We start from the raw sequence: 15,034 nt of genomic DNA on the forward strand, positions 1-15,034 counted from the left end.
CCAGATAAGACCTTTTATATCGATTAACCAAGAGCACAGGCCAAGTTCTTTTCCCTCTTACCAAAGTTCTCTGGTTCAGAATGTCTCCTCTTACATCTCTTCTGGGCAGGGCAGTAGGAGTAGGAGTAGGAATAAGAATAGATTTCAAGAAATCTCTTCAAAAAAAGGAAATTAATGGGTTAGATAAGACTACTGTTAATGCGAAGTGATGCCTGACTCTTATTTGCCAGTTTTAAATAATTCTTGAGAGCATTGAGAGGTGACTGTTATTTTGACCAGCATATGCTTTAGAGTATACTTTTTGTTCACATTTCTAAACAGTGCTTAAATATGCAGAAACAAGGTCCTCTGGCTGTCCTGGTGCCTCTTTTTGCTCTCTCACTCTTTCATTTGTCTGTCTTTCTGGAGATAATGTCCTTGCCTTCGGTGGGGAGTTCAGAAGAGAAATCCCAGTGACTGGCTTGCAAATTGTCAGTAAGGATGTGGGTAGGGGTGTGTTTGGGGGGCTGGGGGAGGGTGGTAGAGCCTGCCCATCACTAGAGTAGGATCTGGTCCTTTTATTCAAATCATCCTGTATAGCAGTTGCCCAGCCTCTATACGAGCCCAACTGCTTTATGCTTTCTCATCATTATTTTTACCAGTAAAAGTAATTTAGCTTATCATTTTGATACTACATAAATGCAGTCCTACTCTTACTCCTACTCTGATCACAAGGCATGGAAAGGGAGACACTTCGAACCAGACATGTTGAATTCCCGGAGGAATTTGTCTAGTTTGTCTAGTGGGCATCTGTAACATATAAGAATTAATCCGGGGACTTCCCTGGTGGTGCAGCGATTAAGAATCCACCTGCCAATGCAGGGGACATGGGTTGGATCCCTGATCCGGGAAGATCCCACATGCCGCGGAGCAACTAAGCCCGTGCACCACAACTACTGAGCCTGTGCTCTAGAGCCCGCAGGCCACCACTACTGAGCCCACGCGCCACAGCTACTGAAACCCGCGGGCCTAGAGCACATGCTCCGCAACAAGAGAAGCCGCTGCAATGAGAAGCCCGTGCACCGCAACAAAGAGTAGCCCCCGCTCGCCACAACTAGAGAAAGCCCCTGTGCAGCAACAAAGACCCAACACAACCAAAAAAATAAAAAATGAAAGAATCCAACCATTCGTTCACAAGCAGCCTGTTAATGATAGAACTCTTCTGCCCTAGAGCCAAAATACACGGTGATTTTTCAAATCTAGTATAAAATTGAAAGGTTTTTATGTCTAAAAGTGTGAGAAGGTCATTAGTAAGGCTTTTCAAAGGCTGCTGATTTGCTTTGTGGATCCCAGAATTCAAGAAAAAGCCTGTTATCTGACATGTGGCTGTGGCAACTTTGGAGAGTCTCTATGTGGTATAGATAAGAGATACTGGATTAGGACCCAGGAAACCTGAGTGCTAGTTCCGACTCTGCCAATGAGTAACTACGAACTAGCCAGGTGATGCTTGGCAACCACCCGCTGGAGACCTTGTCCCTTTCTCTACATATGAGAGGGTTTGGACTCAGTTATCTTTAGTTTTTAAATTGGGACTCTGATTTATTTCATAAAATATGAAAATACATATTTAAAAATATAGTTGCATCATTTCACAACAAATATATTAAGTACGAATATTTAAGCACATTAATATTATGTTTGCAAGACTATTAACAATGGCAATGGTATACAAAAGACTTCTTTAGACTTGCTTCATTGTGTTGACTATAAAGTCTAATCCTAGATGCTTAGAAGCCACAAAACTACATTTTTACTTGTTTGTAAGGGAGTAGCAGAGAAATGTATTCTCTGCCTACCAAAATCTTCCTCTTCTGGAGAACAATATAAGGTTGCTGTTTTATCTGATACTCCGTAACAACCTTCTCTTTGTGATTTGATTAGCGTTTTAAGAGACAGCAGTGGGGAAGTTTGCTATTTGTTCACTCTACAGGACTTGCAAGGAATTGAATAGGGAAATATCCAGAATTATTTTAAGTTTGTTTTTTGGTTATATTTGGCCAGACATTTTGGGTCCCAAAACATGTTTAAGATATCACATGGGGATTTATTTTGTGACTCTTATAATGTTAATGTAGATAATGTTAAAAATTCGCTTAAACTAGTGATATTAAAGAAGGGGTATTATTAATAATAAGAGAAACAATCCCATGATCTTTTGTGATCCTAGTACATTTTGGAAGCCTTAAGATTCTCTAAGAGGGCTTCCCTGGTGGCGCAGTGGTTGAGAATCCGTCTGCCAGTGCAGAGGACACGGGTTAGAGCCCTGGTCTGGGAAGATCCCACATGCTGCGGAGCAACTGGGCCCGTGAGCCACAACTACTGATCCCTGCGCCTCTGGAGCCTGTGCTCCGCAACAAGAGAGGCCGCGATAGTGAGAGGCCCGCGCACCGCAACTGGAGAAAGCCCTCGCACAGAAACGAAGACCCAACACAGCCATAAATAAATAAATAAATAAATACATTAAAAAAAAAAAAAAAGATTCTCTAAGAAATGGTGTATTGAAAAGCTGTTTCCTGCACATGTGATTTTGTCCCATTGTGGGAGAAGATAATTTGATCTGCATTTTCTCCACATTCATTGTGGTATTCTGCTAATTAAATCCCAATGAAAGAGTTATAAAAAGTCCTAATGAAACATTTTAATCAAACATCAGTTTCTTTAAGAAAGCATATACCTATGAGAACCTAAAGCCTCATACAAACTCAGTTGTACGATTTATGAAACTTTTCTCATTTGTTTAAGGATGAGATCAGAATCAAAACAAAGAATTTCCTTATTGTTTGCTGCATGTTGATCACATGATGCAGAAGCATGGAGATAGCTGGTACCAAGCTGGTCTTGAGGAGGTGCAGAAAAAGAAATCCCCACTGTATCTGTGGATATGGATATGGATATCTATAAAATTGTGGTTTTTAAAATTGCAAACTTTTTTCTCTATCAGTGATTTTCAAAATGGTCCCTGGACCAGCAGCATCAACAACACCTGGGAATTTGTTAGATATGCAGATTCTTGGACCCCTCCCAGATCTACAGAATCAGAAACTGAGGACAGGCCTAAAAGTCTGTTATAACAAACTCTTCAGGTGACTCTGATGCATGCGAAAGTTTGAGAACCACTGATCTATGATACTAAATATAATCAGATCTAGTTTTCTCATGTGATGAAAAAATTTCTAATCAGTTTAGGGACAAAAGAAAAATCTAGTATAAATTTCAAAATGTTTTCCTGGTTAACACGTTTCCTGGTTAGTTTTTATAACCTAAATTCATGATACTGTATTTTATTTACTAATTGGTTGTTTAGGGGTATTCAAGTAGTCTTAGTTTTGCCAACACACACACACACACACACACACACACACACACACACACACACAACTCAGTTTTTTAAAAGACAACAACAAAAAGTGGGTTGGATTAGTTTACTTTTGTGTATTTTGCTATGATTTTGTGAAAGTGTAGCTCACTGGTTCTCAATATCATAATCCCTTGGGGAGCATCAAAACAGAAACACAAAACTAAGACCTAGGTAGGCCTCACCTCCAGAAATTCTGATTTAATTGGTCTGGGTTGGGAGTGGCAGGTTTTCAGGCGTCTCTAGTTTTCACGGGCTCCCCAGATGATTATAGTTGAGAGCCACTGGAGTGTAGCTGTGTGTTGGAAGATTGGCTCACCTACCAAATATCAGTTCCTTTAAAAAATTGCATATTAAGTCCATTAGGTCCTTTCATTATTTTAAGCAAATTGTCTTTTGTTTATGTGTGATTGAAAAACAATTTGTTTTCCAGTAGGTTATTGGTATTGTTGACTGCTTGACCTCATTATTGATCATGTTTTATTACTCTTCGTTCTACCTCTCGGCTTGACTCTAAATCTTTGCTTACTCACAGTGCGGTGTGCACACCTACAGCATCTCATGTCACCAGAGAGCTCATCAGAAAGAAATCATTTGGGGCCCCATACCAGACATACTGAATCAGAATTGCATTTTAAAAGTATCCCTATGAAATTTGTCTTCACAGTAAAGATTCTCTAGAACACAAAGTTTAAAATCAGGGTGAGTTTCATTTTTCCTCATTTTTTTCCTCAGCATCCATTGATCTGATCTTAACTACTTTTGTGAACCAAATCATATCAGTCTCATTAAACTTATTCTTAATCCCGTTTTTCAGCAAGCTTTAGAATTGTAAGTGATGTTCCAGACCATCTAATTTAATATCTTTACCTGGCAGGTTGAAGTAAATTAGGTGCAGAGAAATTAAATAACTTGGCCTAAATTACAAAGGCTGTGGATTTGGGCATCCATAGATGTATGCCATATATATATTTATTTTTTTCCTTTAATTATAGGGACTTCATGATAGGGTCTCTTAAAATGATTTTATTATCATAATATAAACAACTTGAAATGTGAGTTACCTGAAAAGACAGTCTTAGGTTACCTAAATATGACACATACCCAAAACACCAAAATTTTAAATACACGTTGACATTTATTTAAATTATTTATCCAAAGGGACATTGCTAATACTTTACTAATATGTTAATATTTCAAATTATCTTATAATTTGCATAATATGGTGATAATGGGAAAGTAGAATATGTGATATTAAACTGAATGAAAATTGAAAGGTACTGCATGTCCTTATAAATTACTAAAACTGTAGTCACACGCTCCTGAGAGATTGCAGGCACTTTGTCACAGGACATTTCAAAATATCTGGGGAGTGTTTATTTGTTTATTGTGGGTTCCTCAGGATCTGTGGTTGGGCATTGTCATTTTCTGAATCCCCAGGACAGTTGAGCTTTATCAGGTCTTTAAATTTCAGATGCACACGTCCACTGCATCACTTGTATTTCTCTTATTGCACATAAGGATTAAGTATGAGATCCCTGTCTCTCAATCTGGTGGTTGAATTGCATCAAAATCTCCAGCTGCTTCTTACAGTTGCAGGTTTGGGGATTTCTCCCCAGACTTCATAATAGCCTGTGTGTTGAAAAGACCCTGGAATCTGCATTTTTAGTTAGCACCATGGGTGTTTCTTTGGGATGCGAACATTTCAGAATGGTTTCATTAGGCTATTAAATTTGTGTTTAATATAGTTAAATTTAATCGCCGTCATTGAGCATTAATTGGATACATATAATTTACTGGGTACTGAGTGCAATGTCTGTTAGTATCCATATGATCCTATTTTTCTTTTCTCTCTTATTTTCTTGTTTTTTTTTTTATCATACCTTCCCACCTGATGATTTCAGAGAAGGATCCCGTGGGCCTGGGCCAGCTATCACTGTTAAGCGAATAGCATCGAGTTTCTCATTACAGCTTCACCACCTATACTATAGATGTCTGGGAAGAGGTAACTGCAAATACTGGCAGTGTAGACAAGTGGTAAGTGCAGTTAGCTTGGAGTGTTAAAACAGCAACAGCAACAATAGATGACAACAAAAACATTCCCTACAACTTCTCCTTCAAAAGGAGGCTTTTCCTGTACCCCTCGGCACTCATCAGAGGACCAAGTGCAGCAATGAATTTTTTGAACGGTATTGCTAATGGTTTATTTCCTTCAGTAGCTTGCATTTCTCTAGTTAAGCTATGCACTTCCAAACATATAAATGTCTTTAATTTTTCTGAATGAATCAAAACCATTAATTTGATAAAGTGGCGAATTTTGAAAATCTGTTCTTTGTATTAACTGCCAGCAGCCAACTGAATGTAGGGTTTTTACCCAGATTGCCCTCTTGATTAATTAAAGATGCCAGACTACTGCCAGATCACCGCTTTTTTTTTGGGGGGTGGGATCATTAACCAACAGCAGGTGGCCTTAATTTCCTGAATTATCTCTCTCCCCATCACCCACCCCAAGTCAAGGTGTTCCCACTTCACAGTGTGCTTTTTAGGGGACTCCTTGCTTTCATAGTTTAATTGCAAACAGATGGTCATAATTAACTTCAGAACACAAGATATTGTTTACATATGAAAGATGAATGTTTAAACCCGGGCCGTTTAACAACTCTATAGCAATAAAGCTGAGTTTTCTCCCAGTTTGACCACAGTTACAATATGTTTTTTCAGCTTTGTTTTCTTCCTCTCTTTGCATTGTGGGATGAAAGTGGATTAAAAATAGATATGGAGCTTCCCTGGTGGCGCAGTGGTTGAGAGTCCGCCTGCCGATGCAAGGGACCACGGGTTCGTGCCCCGGTCCGGGAAGATCCCACATGCCGCGGAGCGGCTGGGCCCGTGAGCCATGGCCGCTGAGCCTGCGCGTCCGGAGCCTGTGCTTCATGGCGGGAGAGGCCACAACAGTGAGAGGCCTGCCTACCGCAAAAAAAAAAAAAAAGAAAAAATGGATATGAAGCTCTGCAATATACTAGATAATTTCTTATCTCAGTCTTACTCTCAATCATATTCTCCTCATGTATAAATGGGAACAACTATTTTTGCCTTTATCTCAGTATAAAATGAGATAATACTCATAAAGCCTGTGATGCAGGGAAGGTACATAGTACAGCTCTTTTTACAAGCTGCTGTTTATTTATAGTTTTATGTTAGGATATAGATTTTAAGCTATAAAGTGACCAGCTCCTTCTGGTTTGCCCGGGACGTTCACAGTTTCAGTGCTGAAACTCTGCATCCTGGAAATGCTGTCACTTCTAGGGTGGTTGATCACCCTAGTGCTGGAAATAGTGTCAAAATAACAATGACTCCAAGGAGGTAGTTGAGTTGTCTCGCAGATGATGGTTACAATGGGCAGAAGCAGGCAGAGCTGCTCTCCTGGTTCCACAGTGTCAGGTGTCTTTGTTGTTACACCTTTCCTGGTTTGTACTTCTGTCCCGTGGTCCAGGATGTTAATCATTACCACGTCCTCATTCCAGCCAGCAGGAAGGTGAAAAGCGAAATCCCTAAGTGTATAAATTAGAATTGCACGTATCACTATGCTTCCATCCCATGCCCATTTACTAGAACTTACTCATTGTGGCTAAAACTAGCCCCTAGAGAGGTTGGGAAATGTCGTTAGTCTTTTTGGCTATGAGCCAAGCTAAAGTAGAGGATTCCATTACTAGAAAAGAGAAGGAAAATATATGCCACAGCTGTCTCTTACATGCCCGTACATGGCAGCCAACAAATTCCAGTTTCCTTTCATATTCTAGTATTTAATAAGTGGTAATTTTCTTGGCCATTCACCACATTGCTGTGAACGTGTAGGAAGTTAACAAATAAGATGAAAAAAGACCCCTAGACTTAAGGAAAAGCTGTAATGAATCTGTCCTTTAACTTGATAACTTTCTCCAACTGCAATATCCATTACCCCAGAAATTTTCTCCATGATTGAGATGTGTAACTAACTCCAATGCCTCAAGCCAGCCAAAGCCTTTGATTTAGAATTTTATTCAGAAGTAAGGTGATAGATAGAATTATAAGTTCATTCATTTAAAATTAAAGGACAAAAACGAGGCCATTAGTGGAGGTGCCTGTGGTCCAACTAAACATCCTGGTTCAGATTCACAGTCGCAGTCATTCATTCAGTAACTCTGTATTGAGCACGATGTGGTTCAGCAACGGGAATAAAACAGTTACCAACTTTTACTACAGTTTCTCCCCTTTGGGAGCTTAAATTGTGCTAGAGAAAAATAGATTTTTAAAATAAAATTTACATTTATTTAAAAGCACTAGTAATGATGCCCCATTAGTTTTTACTTTGCTGGATTTATTTTTATTTTACTAGATGGCATTTTCCAAGGCTTTACTTGTAGAAGGTGCTTTGAAGAGAGATGAAATTACTCAACAATATTTCATATAGTACCAAGGTCAACCCGTGGTGGCAGTTGTGACTGATATATTTTCTCTTATTGCAGTCCACACAATATTAAATGCCAAGGAAACTTAAAAGCACAAAGAAATTCCGCTGTTCAGCTTGCTAGACAACATAATCCGCTTTGAGGACTAAGTCACTCACTTCATTTTTCTGAATAGCCCAATTCACCACGTACAGACATGATCTTAAATTTCCGATTAGCTATTGTTTTGTTTTTCCTTTAATGCGAAAACACTTTGATTGATTCTCGTTTAAAACGATAGACTGCAAATCGCTGAGCTGCTGGGATGGTAGGCTGTCAAAACCTAAGTTCTTTCCTTTGGTTTATGTGCTTGGCATTTTTTCTTCCTGTATAGTTCATCCTCGTGTATGCTTAGTTCACAGTTATTAACGATCCAACTTCAAATAGAAAAAAACAGAGAAATGATTCTTTCAAATGGTGGCCAAAGGTGATGCCCCCACTAAAAAATAAAAAATAAGTAGATGGAAATAGTAAGGTTGCCAGAGGTCTCGTATGGTGTTAGGCTCTGGTGTTTGCGAAAATGGGAGCAGTATGGATTCATGAAGTCTATTTGTCATCTTTAAAAATCTCAGTGGTACGCTGGGGTGTTCCTGTGTTAAATGTTAGCGTATGTGAACCATTGTTGCTTAGGAGCAGGAGAAATATATAGCTAATCTGATTTTTTCCTGGTGCTTTTAAGGGTTTACAACAATTTTGGGGGGCCTTGGAGGGATCACTTTTGCAAATGAGTGTTTTGCACGTGCAACATTTAGGTCCACCCCGATATCCATGTTGTTTTGCCCCAATTAATTCACTCTTAAATGTTGAATGGCTTCCATATAGCGAGGGGTGGGCACACTTATTAAACTTGGCATTGTTTCTGTCTTGAATGCAGGCCTGGGAATAATTTTTATGTAAAGAAGAAAGGGCGGACTGATGTGCAAAATGAAATTTGTTTATAGAGTCTTCGCATTGTGGATTTTCTTCAGTATTCTGGCAGTGAGGTACCGTCAAGTAGCAGTAGCATCTCAGAAGCCAAGGGAGAATTTGGAGCAGGTAGGGGATCAGTAGTATTTAGGGTGGGAGAGAAGTGCGATCAGATAAGTGCCGGGAAGAAAAGGGAATTTGTGTGAAAGTTAGGAGATAGTTAGTGCCCTTGGCAATGAGTGTGCACGCAGAGTCGTGGGGCAGCCAATGGCAGGCTGTGATCGTTTGGAGAGTAAGTAGGGCCCGGCAAACAGAGACTGATGTTTTCCGACACTGGACTCCAAAGGGAGAGTGAACGTAAGGCATGCTCAAGGGGCGTGTAAGTTGAAGGAATGTGTCATAAATACTATATATTTTTGGTAGAAAAGTTCAGAAATCTGGAAATATATAAATAGGAAAATAAAACACTATCACTCAATCTGACAGTCCAAATTTACTATTGATACCAGTTTGATATTTACTTTGTGGTCATTATAATCATTTTATGTATGCATATATCGAGTATATGTATGTAAAATTTTGTTTTCTTGCTTTCTTATTATGTTATAGGCATTTTCTCAAATTAAAACTGTTTTACAAATCATGGTTTTTGATGGTGCTATGGTTTTCCATTGTAAGATATTCCAGACTTTGATCAATCCTTTACTTGCTGGATTCGTAGTAGTTTCTGCCTGTTTGCTGTCGGAAGTGAATGCAGGGAATGTCTTCGTACATACATGTTGGTAATTCTGATTCGGGATAGCTTCACAAAAATGTAAAATAATGTGCCGGTTGTTTTTCAGAACACTCGTGCCGATTTACATTTTCACCAACTGCGTAAGACTGTGCTATGCCTTTTCAAGGACTGAGCCTTATCGTTAAAAATGACATCCTTGCTGATGTCATGAAAGAAGAAATCTCGTTTGTTCATTTGTTCAGTCATTCAGCAAGCTTTAAGCTCCTCGGACTAACTGGGAGGTTGAGTTAGGACTGCCTGTGGAGGGGTGGCGTGCCCAGTGCCACCCATAGGGCGCACGGGTGAGGAGCCATCTGCCACCTCGCATACGCCAACATTGGGAGGGTTTTAGCCCGAGTTATCGGCTCTCACTGCTCTTTAGGCAGGTTATCCACTTTTTCTAGAGGACTGGTCTTCATTTTTACTTTTGGGGATAAATGCAGCAGCCCCTGCTTTGCCTCTGGGGGAGTGAAGGGGAGATGTGATGGATGGGAAACTGGTTCAGTTCCTCTTCAGAGAGTGCCTCCCCTTCATTTCTCTCTCGTCCCTCCTGCTCTTGGTCTTCCAGTGTCCTCTCAAGCTCTCAGCCATCCTGGAAGCAGTTTTCATCCCTGCTGCAGGCTTTCCCTCTGTGTGTTCTGGGCCATGAGTTCCTGCATTCTTTTCTCTCCGTAAGCGATTTGTCAAATTTTTGACACAAACGGCGTCACAACTCCATTCCGCTGATGACTGTAGTTTTGCCCGTACCTCACCTCCTCATGTCCGTTCTCAGAGGTGTTAGGTATTTATTCCCTTTTGTATTGTTTACTATAATTCCAAAGGAGCTTTGGGAGGAAAGGAGTAGAAACACTTGGGCTCAGTCAGCCCTCCTAGACTGGAAACCTTTGCACCAGATGTTTTAAACATTCTAAAAATATTTAATGATTAGGTAATAGAATCGAATAATAGTGATTCTTTTCCCTTTGCTTTATGCTCAGAATTATCTTTCTCTTTCCAGAGATCATTTAAAGCTCAACACTCTTAACGGCTTTATTAGAAAAAAAATTTTTGACATTATTCTATCTGATTTACTTTGGGGAAACTCTAAGGTAAAAAATTTAGTGATGTTGTTTTGCAAATATAAAGCCAGCTTTTAACACTTCATATTGAGTGAGTTGTTCTTTCTTCGTTTACTTGTGGTACTTCCTTCATCTCATAGTATGTTCATATTCAAGAAGTTCTTACAGGCTACCTACTCTGATCCATTGATTTGAATTAGGATTCTTGGGCTAGTTCCGTAGCGTTTTTATTTTATTTTTTAATTGAAGTATAGTTGATTTACAATGTGTTAATTTCTGCTGTACGGCAAAGTGATTTAGTTCTCTCTCTCTTTCTATATATATATATATGCACATCCTTTTTCATATTCTTTTTCATTATGGTTTATCTCAGAATATTGAATATAGTTCTCTGTGCCATGCAGTAGGACCTTGTTGTTTATGCATTCCATATATAATAGCTTATGTCTGCTAACGCCAACCTCCCACTCCATCTCTCTCCCACTCCCCCTTCTCCTGGACAACTGCACGTCTGTTCTCTATGTCTGTGAATTTGTTTCTGTTTTGTAAATAGGTTCATTTATGTCATATTTTAGATTCCTTATATAAGTGATATCATATGGTATTTGTCATTTGTCTTTCTCTTTTTGATTTACTTCACTTTGTGTGATGATCTCTAGTTGCATCCATGTTTCTGCAAATGGCATTATTTCATTCTTTTTTATGGTTGACTAGTATTCCATTGTATATATGCACCACACATATACATAGAGTGTTTTAATTACAAAATGTATTTTAATATTTGCCTTTCTGTCCCAAGTCATTACTGTTTCTTTTTCAAAAGTGTATTCTCTCTTCTTGCCTGTTCTAACCAAGAAACATGGCTATAGTTTGGTCAAATTCCAAACAAAACAAAGCCATCCAGTGGAATTTTGAGAGGAATTTATTCAGTCTATTTATAATATGGGAAAGATTGGCTTTTTTAGAATATCGTATTCCATTAAAATAATATAGTATTTCTTTTTTTTTTTTTTTTTTTTTTTTTGCTGTATGCGGGCCTCTCACTGCTGTGGCCTCTCCCATTGCGGAGCGCAGGCCCAGCGGCCATAGCTCACGGGCTTAGTTGCTCTGCGGCATGTGGGATCTTCCCGGACCAGGGCACGAACCCGTGACCCCTGCATCGGCAGGCGGATTCTCAACCACTGCGCCACCAGGGAAGCCCTATAGTATTTCTATACACTTAGTATTATTTCCATGTATATCTTCAGGGAAAGGCTTGCTATACTTGGTATAGCCAAAAAATATATATCCTTTAAAATTAATTTTAAAGGTATTTTATGTACTTTATTGTTACTGTGAAAGATCTTTTTTCATCACATATTATTAAAAAAATACTTACCATTATTTTTATTAAGACAAGAGTAACATGTGTCCAATGTAGAAAGAGTTAAATTAAAATCCCTTATAATTCATACTATCCAGAAAAAACTACTGCCCTTTGGTGTTTAGCATTCCTATGTATATATATGTATATATCTTTTACAGAGTGCTACATGCTATAAGCATGTTTAGTAACCTAATCTTGAACATCTCTCCATGCCATTAAATGTTCTTTTACAGGGTTGTTTCGGGGCTGCATTGTATGCGTGAGCAACAGTTTATTTAACCAGTCTCCAATTGTTGGGAATCTAACATATCTCTAAATGTTTGCAATTAGTAAGTCTTCTCCTGCCCTAAATAATGGCTTCACGAAAATGCTTATAGAAGTTAAATGTCTATTATGTATGTTGCAGGGGCTGTTTTTCTAGGATATCATTTTTCATTTAATTTTGTTTATAGTGTGTTTAATACATCCACAACCTTTTTTTTTTAATCATCTAGTTTATTTTCTTTTCATTATTTTTTTTCAGATTGCTTTAAAATTTTTTCTTAAACTAGTAAACTTTACTTTTTAGAGCAGTTCTAAGTTCACAGCAAAATTGAGCAGAAAATACATAGTTTCCATATCTTCCCTCCCCCTGCACATGCACACCTCCCACAGCTATCAACATTGTGCGCCACAGGTACATTCGTTTTGATCAGTGACTGTCGCCACATCGTTATCTCCCAAAGTCCATACTTTACAGGGTTCATTCTTGGTGTTGTGTAGTCTGTGGGTTTGGGTAAATGTGTGACATGTATCCACCATTGTAACATCTTACAGAACAGTTTCACTACCCTAAAAATCCTCTGTGATCCACATGTTCATCCCTCCCTCCCTTGCAACCCGTGGCAACCACCAGTCTCTTTAGAGATTGCCTGAATCTCCATAGAGATTTGCCTTTGCCAGAAGGTTATGTAATTGGAATCATGCAGTATGTAGCCTTTTCAGATTGGCTTCTTTCCTTTAATAAATATACATTTTAATTTCCTCCCTGCCTTTTCATGGCTTGATAGCTTATTTCTTTTTAGTGTTGAATAATATTCCATTATATAGCTGAACCACAGTTTATTTATTCACTTAACCTAAGGTGGTGTACTTGGTTACTCCCAAGTTTTGGCGATTGTAAATAAAGCTGGTATAAGCGTTCCTGTGTACGTTTTTGTGCAGACATCTGTTTTCATCTCCTCTGTGTAAATACCAAGGAGCACAATCGCTGGATCGTATGGTAAGAGTGTGTTTAGTTTTGTAAGACACCGCCAATTTGTCTTCCAAAGACTGTTTTGCATCCCCACCAACAATGTATGAAAGTTCCTGTTGCTCCACATCCTCTCCAGTATTTGGTGTTGTCAGTGGATTCTGGCCATTTTAATAGATGTGTAGTGGTTTCTCATTATTGTTTAAATTTGCATTTTCCTAATGACATATGATATGGAACATCTCTTATGTTTATTTGCCATCTGTATTTTCTTTGGTGAGGTGTCTGTTAAGGTCTTTGGCCCCTTTTTAAGTCAGGTTGTTTGTTTTCTTATTGTTGAGTTTTAAGAGTTCCTTCCTTACGTATCTTGGATCACAGTCCTTTTTTCAAATATGTCTTTTACAAATATTTCTCGCAGTCTGTTGCTTATCTTCTCATTCTCTTGACCTTATCTTTCTCAGAGGAGAAATTTTAATATGAATGTAGTCCAGCTTATCAATAGACACATTCTGATACTTCTGGACTAGCAAGAATCTCACCATTTGTTGGTAGTTGCGTTTGCGTTAGTCATTCTGTTATCCATGAAAGTGATAGTTCTGAGATTAAAGTGCTGTTGTAATCCTTCGTAATGAACTTTGTATTTGAACAGCGAATAACACGCTTGTGCAAATGATGCTTCTTTGTTAGTGATCAGTCTTTTTTCATGAAGACATATGCAGGCCTAGTAGACATTATTTTTAGAAGATATTTTATCACATGAATATTGGTATTTCTGAATAGTTACTTTTAGAATTTTTATGTACAGAATCTATGTACTTTTTCTAACCTTATTTTGGTACAGTAGCCACTAGTAGTAATTTGAAATCAGTTCCTCAAATGTGAAGTGGTACAGCCATAATGGAGAACAGTATGGAAGTTCCTTAAAAAACTACAAATAGAACTACCATATGACCCAGCAATCCCACTACTGGGCATATATATACCCTGAGAAAACCATAATTCAAAAAGAGTCATGTACCAAAATGTTTATTGCAGCTCTATTTACAATAGCCGGGAGATGGAAGTAACCTAAATGTCCATCATGGGATGAATGGATAAAGAAGATGTGGCACATATATACAATGGAATATTACTCAGCCATAAAAAGAAACGAAATTGAGTTATTTGTAGTGAGGTGGATGGACCTAGAGTCTGTCATACAGAGTGAAGTAAGTCGGAAAGAGAAAGACAAATACTGTATGCTAACACATATATATGGAATCTAAGGGAAAAAAAAGTTATGAAGGACCTAGGGGTAAGACGGGAATAAAGATACAGACCTACTAGAGAATGGACTTGAGGATATGGGGAGGGAAGGCTAAGCTGGGACGAAGTGAGAGAGTGGCATGGATATATATACACTACCAAATGTAAAATTGATAGCTAGTGGGAAGCAGCCGCGTAGCACAGGAGATAAGCTCAGTGCTTTGTGACCACCTAGAGGTGTGGGATAGGGAGGGAGATGCAAGAGGGAAGAGATACGGGAACATATGTATATGTATAACTGATTCACTTTGTTATACAGCAGAAACTAACACACCATTGTAAAGCAATTATACTCCAATAAAGATGTAAAAAAAAAAGATCAAGAATTGTTGATGAAAATAAAAAAATAAAATAAAATCAGTTCCTCAGTCACACTAATCACATTTTAGCTGCTCCTTAGAGGCTACCATATTGGACAGTAAGGAGATAGAACATTTTCATCATCACAGATAGTTCTATTAGACAGTGCTGTTCTAGAATGTAAGCAATTGTGCATTAAATTATCATTTTGTGCG

General features: G+C 38.5%; 1 protein-coding gene across 2 annotated transcripts in view; it reads left to right on the plus strand.

Moving 5' to 3' along the window:
• Window positions 1-15,034, plus strand: part of UGT8 (UDP glycosyltransferase 8) — a 238,730-nt gene that overhangs the window by 160,355 nt on the left and 63,341 nt on the right. The gene's annotated exons all lie outside the window — the stretch shown is intronic.

The sequence above is a fragment of the Kogia breviceps genome, chromosome 6 (genome assembly GCF_026419965.1).
Source record: "Kogia breviceps isolate mKogBre1 chromosome 6, mKogBre1 haplotype 1, whole genome shotgun sequence".
NCBI classification, from domain to species: domain Eukaryota; kingdom Metazoa; phylum Chordata; class Mammalia; order Artiodactyla; family Physeteridae; genus Kogia; species Kogia breviceps.